Genomic DNA, 6,000 nt, shown 5'->3' with positions numbered 1-6,000 from the left:
CAAGATGCCTTGGACTGGGTGGTTTAAACCCCAAATCTCTGTATGGTGTAGTTCTGGAACAGGGGGCTAGTGTGGTTGGTTTCTTGGTGAGGCCTCTCTGTCCAGCTCTGTTGTCGCGCTTGCTCCCTGGCACAGAGTGACATGTGACAGAGAAGTGGGGAGAGGAGCAGGTGGGCGGAGGATGCTTCTTTTTTCAAAATGAAGGCATTATTATTAATTCTCTTTCTTAGTAACCTCGTTTAAACCTGATTATCCCCCAAAGGTCTTCCTTCAATGACTATGACCGTCAGACTTGGATTTGAAGGCTTCGGCATGTGAACTTGAAGAGAATTTATAGAGATATAACAGTGCAAAAAAAAATGCTTAGTACATCCTTCTTCATTTCCTGTGTTAAACCAATCATACAGACTCAGCTCATTTCTCTCTCTCTCTCTCTCTCTCTCTCTCTCTCTCTCTCTCTCAATTCGTCACCACTCTTTAGGGTAAATCTTAACTCCTTTCTTATAATCAAGAAAACTGAGGCCCAGAGATTAGTAAATTACCCAAGGTATTTCGTTGCAAAACTTGTACTCTGGTTATCACGAAGATTTACAGGAATCCTTTTAAAAATAATATTATAATTACATCATTATTTCTTCCCTTTCCTATTTTGAAACCTTCCCATGTACTCCCTGCTTACTCTTGTTCAAATTCATGGCCTCTTTTTTCTTTAATTGTTACATATATTTATCTATATATTTACATACATTATTTCTAGTTGCAAAAATATAGTTCTATCAGTCTATATAATGTCACTCCTCATCTATGTTTTAGGACTGAACAGTTAGTATTGGATAACAAATTGGTGTGCTCTTCCCTGGGAAGGCTGTTTCTCCCACCCTCGCCTTCCTGAGTTGCCTGTAGTTCTTTGTCTAGGGTGGAACTTTCCCTCTTTCCCTGTCATTGTGTCTCTTGGGTCATGCTTATTCATCTCACTTTTATACTGACATATTGGTTAAATTTTATGGGTGTAGCTGCTGACATAGCTAAGAGACAAAACGTCATAACAAACTCCCCGTTCCTCTGGTTCTTAAATCTTTCTCATCGCCTCTTTCAAAATGATCCCAGCACCTTAGGTGCAGGACTTGTGTTCCGGATGCATCATTGGGATATGGTTGCACAGCTCTGACTTTTGATCTGATGGGGTTTTCTGTGATGTACTCTTGTCTGTTGCAAAGAGAAGTTTCTTTGATGATGGGCAAGGACTACACTATCTATGGGTATAAGGACAAATATTTAAAATATAGTTAGTGATTGTGCTGGTTTAGTAAAGTGGCGGTTGTGTGTTCTCCTTTAAGACCTGTAGCTTCACTAACCCTGGGTAGTTGACTTAGTTTCTAGAACCAGGCATGATCTCCCTTCTGTTGAGCGTGCCTTAAGTCCAGTTAGAGAGCTATCGGTTACCTTGGCAGTATGCATGTCCCTTACTACACCTTTAGGGTTATTGTGTCATGATGAGCATTGTGGTTCACAGGTGTCATAGCGTAGTAGGACCATTGGTTGCTCCCTTTCTTTGGAAATCCACATGATGTCTTCTGCTACCATGAAACCTAGACTTCAGGGAGGAGGCTTTTAGGTCAAACCCAACTCAGGGGCCTCTAGACTCTGTGTCTGAAGTTCATGGTGTCACAGGGACTTACCTTCCAGACTTGCAGGAATTCTTGAATGTGTCTTTAGTGACCGAAGACAAAGTTCTTCTGGGAAATGGAGACTCTCTTAATGGAAAGTTTTCCCAAATGGAATATTCTACCCTTGAAAGCTTCAAGGAGAGACTCGCCTAATGCCTTTGGATAAGGAATGAAATGTCTCCTACCTGTGTCAAGAAGGCTTTGTATCCATTTTCCAATCCAACTAGAAATGTAGAAGTCAGACATGATTTGAGATATAATAACAATGGATGTCCCTGAGGGAGCTATTATCCTGAGTGTGCAACATGCATTTCATAAGTATTATCTCATTTACCAAGACATGGCCCCCTGCAAAAGGGATACCACTCACTTATATGCTCAGGTGGACTGACTTTTAAATGATGTAAATTAGTCAACTTGTATGTATTGGGAAGTCAGAAATCTGGATATATGGGAATAACGTACATTGCTAGACAGTGCATTTGTATCACAGGACAGAACAAGACCCTAAGACTCTCACTCTCTCTTCCTATTGGGTCAGTTCTTCTGCCCAGCAGCTTGAGGAGCTTGTAGGAACCACCCAATGAATACAGAATGGCCACAACTGGCAATCACTGTTGTAGAGAATGCCAACCCTGTCCCCACTGAACTTGCAGCCATTAAAAACAGAACTTAAAAGGTAAGAAGCACAGGGGGAAGTCCCTCTTGCAAATGAGGTCATTTCAAAAATAAAACATTCTCAGTCACCAGTAGATCTCAGAAACAGAAGTAAGGCCTCTCCAGAAGTCCCCTCTCTAGCCACACTTCCCTGAAGCGTTACTTCTTGTTTAGTTTAATAGGTTCAGAAATAATGAAGAATGATAACATCTACCAAGCTGGACTGATGGGAAGAGAAAGGATTACCAACGTTTATTTGTTTTTAGTTGATTGCTGTGTGAAGATGCCAAATCAAGCAGGCCGTCACGGAGGGAATATATATATAAATACTGACCTTGGATTTCACCACAGCGTTGGAACAATGACCTAGTCCAGTTTTGTTGGCCACCGATGGCTCGACTCATTTTTTTTATTATTATTATTAAATAGTGGCTTACATTGCTTACTGAAAGCTGACCATGAGAGCAGATCTTTTTCTGGGAACTGAGTAAGTCTAAATTATATAATGACCTGATAGCAGAGGACTTGAGAGATAGGGTCAGAGATAGGAAATGAATCAGCCTTGGCAAGAGCCCTGCCCACTCATGCTGCAGCTGCGTGAGATGAAGGGCAGCCAACACATTCCCTGGAGTCCTGTAGAATGGACCAAACGTTTGTGTCTTTTCAAGATTCATGTGTTGAAGACACAGGCCCCAGAGTGATGGCATTTGCAGTTTGGAGATAATTAAGTTTAGATGAGGTTATGAGAATAAGACATTCATGGTAGGATTACTGTCCTTAGAGGAAGAGAGTGATCTGGTCCTCCTCCTCCTCATTCCCTATCTCCCACCCTCATACAAGGCTACAGTGGCTGTATGTGACAGCCTTCGTCTTGAACTTCCTAGTTCCAGCATTTGGGGTAATTTAATATGGAAGCCTGAACTAAATAAGATAAAGTGGGCTTAAGTGTTTTCTAACCTGAATTAGGCAGGGTTCTTGGGAGGGAAGGAATCAATAAAGTGTGTGCATGTGCGTGTGCGTGTGCATGTAGAAAGAATTTCTTAGATTGGCTTATATGGTAGGATTTGGGTAATTGAACAATGGCCATCTGCTCAACAGAAACAGAACCTTGCAGCTGCTTGGTCCACGAAGCCAGACGCCTCAGCTGCCCCAACCCAATGGTGAAAGCTGGAGAGTTTCTGGTGTGCAGTTGCCATCGGAAGGCCAGAGAAGCTAGGGCAACAACAATAGTCACATTTGTTCTGGCGGTGGCCCAAATCAGTTCAGTCTAGTGGAGAAGACAGGGGAAAGGTCATGAGAATGAGCCATACTACAGAAGGGACTGTCTTAATGAGGGTAACAAGAAAAGTGCAGTAAAGGGAAGGGCATCCCTTGGATGCAGAGGTGTGGCGTGGATAGGAACAGAAAGCCATGATGAATTGTCTGGTTTGTTGTGTTATGGGTGGTAGTATTTCAGCACAATTGGCCTTTTCTCATATAAATGGGTCCACTCAGTGAGCTGGCATGTCAGAAACCAACAAGCATACAGTAGTAACAGAAGATTCTAACTCTGTTTCTCATAAGACTTCATGGAAGACCAGTCTGTAATCTCAGGACAGACATCACTGGGTGTATGTAGTCAGGACTGCTGGGACATCATCTTAGCATCAGTATGATATTGTCTGTGGGCTTATTACATATTGGTTGCCTTTGATATGTTGCAATATGCTCCCTATAGCACTACATTCTCCAGGACTTTTATCATGAAGGGATGTTGGATTAAAAATCTAAGTTGTGCGTTTTCTTCTGCAGTTCAGATTTTTGAAGGCCAATCTTATAGGCAAGGAATGGCTTCAGAAGAAGACATTTCCCCAAACCAAATTCTGATCGATTAAATGCCAAGATTTAAAGAAAGAACTTCTGGTTGCTTATTGAGCTAAAGTACTAATCCTATTTTCCCCACTATAAGTGAATATTTTTCTTTGAGTATATGAGTAAATTTAGAATCCCAGAGGTAGAAAGATTGTACCTCATTAGAAGTATTTTTCCCCATGTCTGCAGATATTACAAGTAACTGTCAGCAAATCAGTCACTCCATCAATCCCACACAGGTGATTTAATATTTGGGGCTTTGAGGGTTTTTTTTTTTTTTAAAGATTATTTAAGTTGCTGAGTGACTGACTGTTTTCAGTTCTTAGGAGAGCTGAACAGTCACTTCCTGGTTTCCTAGCATTTGATGAGAAACTGAGTTCTCAGAGGGAGATTTGGGGAGCAGCCATTCTTGGATGTTTGATATTATGTCTGGGAGAGACTCAGCTCCACTTGGGCCCCAGATGTCGTACATCAGAATTGAAGGCATCGATTCTATCTGGCTGAGTGCGAGGGACAGCTAGAAATGCAGAGGAGCCTGTGCCCTGAGAATGGAATTGCAGGTCTGTCACACGCATGGTCCCCAGGATGAACAAAGGCATGGCTGCCGGGGTCCTGCTGAGATTGGAGGGTGAGAACAGCTGAACGCCACCCTCAGGCTGCTGCGCAGAGGATGGCTTCCTCACTTGAGTTTCCTTTTCTTTCCCTGGTTTCCTTGTCACATGCATAAAGGGCAGTGAAATGCCAGCGTGACCTGACGGAAAGGTTGGCACAGGAAACCGTGGAGATAATGAGCGACGAGAGGGGACGGCAGGTCCGCAATGCTGAGCTTCACATCCCCACTGCAACGCTTAACCAGAAAAAGGCGATCATTTAGTGCATGCATGTGCAGAAAGAGACACACAGAGACAGACAGACAGAGAACAGAGAATAGAAAGAGAAAGACAGAGGGAAATGGAGCCGGAGACAGAGAAAGACAGAGACAGAGAGAAACAGAGACAGAGAGAGGAACCCGGTGTTGGCATGGTACCGTTCCACTTCACTATTTTCTTAAAGAAAAGTAATTCTTTGGAGGTGGTAGTTCTGCCAGGTTGTCTGCTTGTGCAGAACTGTCTTGTAACTACCAACACAGTAGTTACACTCTTCAGAAGGATGTTTGGGGTGACATAGTCTATACCACATACTGATCTAGACACAGGACTCTGCAGAAGAAAAGATTTTTGGTTTTGTGCAGGCCAGTTAATATCCCAGAGCTTGAATTCTCTAGTGAATGGAAAATTTGATTGGGGAAAAACATCGTTTAAAATTTTTTAAAAAGATTTATTATAGCTTGAATTCTCTCTCTCTTTCTTTCTCTCTTGTGTGTGTGTGTGTGTGTGTGTGTTCATGTTGTATGCATGTGTGTGTGTTTGTATGAGTAAGGCAGAAGAGGCCATTAGTCCTCTGAAATAAAAGGCAGTGGTCAACTATCTGATGATGGTTGATTACTCAATCCTTTTCTACAGATGAAAAAGTTCAACTGCAGGGAGTTTTGGGAACCACTGAAAGATGCACAGCTGGGGAGCAGTAAGGCAAAGGTTTGAACCCCACAACCCAGACCTGGAACCTATGCTCTTGTCCACTGGGTTGGACTGGCAGTGTTGGTCCAGCATGCATTGAAGGTGTGCTTCTGTTTTTTTCTGGTGTCACTGTGCTTTATCTGAAGATGTTTAGCACCATTGTATTTTGCTCTTCAGGGCTTTTGCTCTCTATACTGATTTACTGGATGCAACTTAACAATGACACCTTCATCCTTTCAATCACGTGGCCAGCACCTCAGCAAGAGGAA

Source organism: Microtus pennsylvanicus, chromosome 20 (genome assembly GCF_037038515.1).
Source record: "Microtus pennsylvanicus isolate mMicPen1 chromosome 20, mMicPen1.hap1, whole genome shotgun sequence".
In the NCBI taxonomy this organism is placed as follows: domain Eukaryota; kingdom Metazoa; phylum Chordata; class Mammalia; order Rodentia; family Cricetidae; genus Microtus; species Microtus pennsylvanicus.
This window is presented reverse-complemented; position numbering follows the sequence as displayed.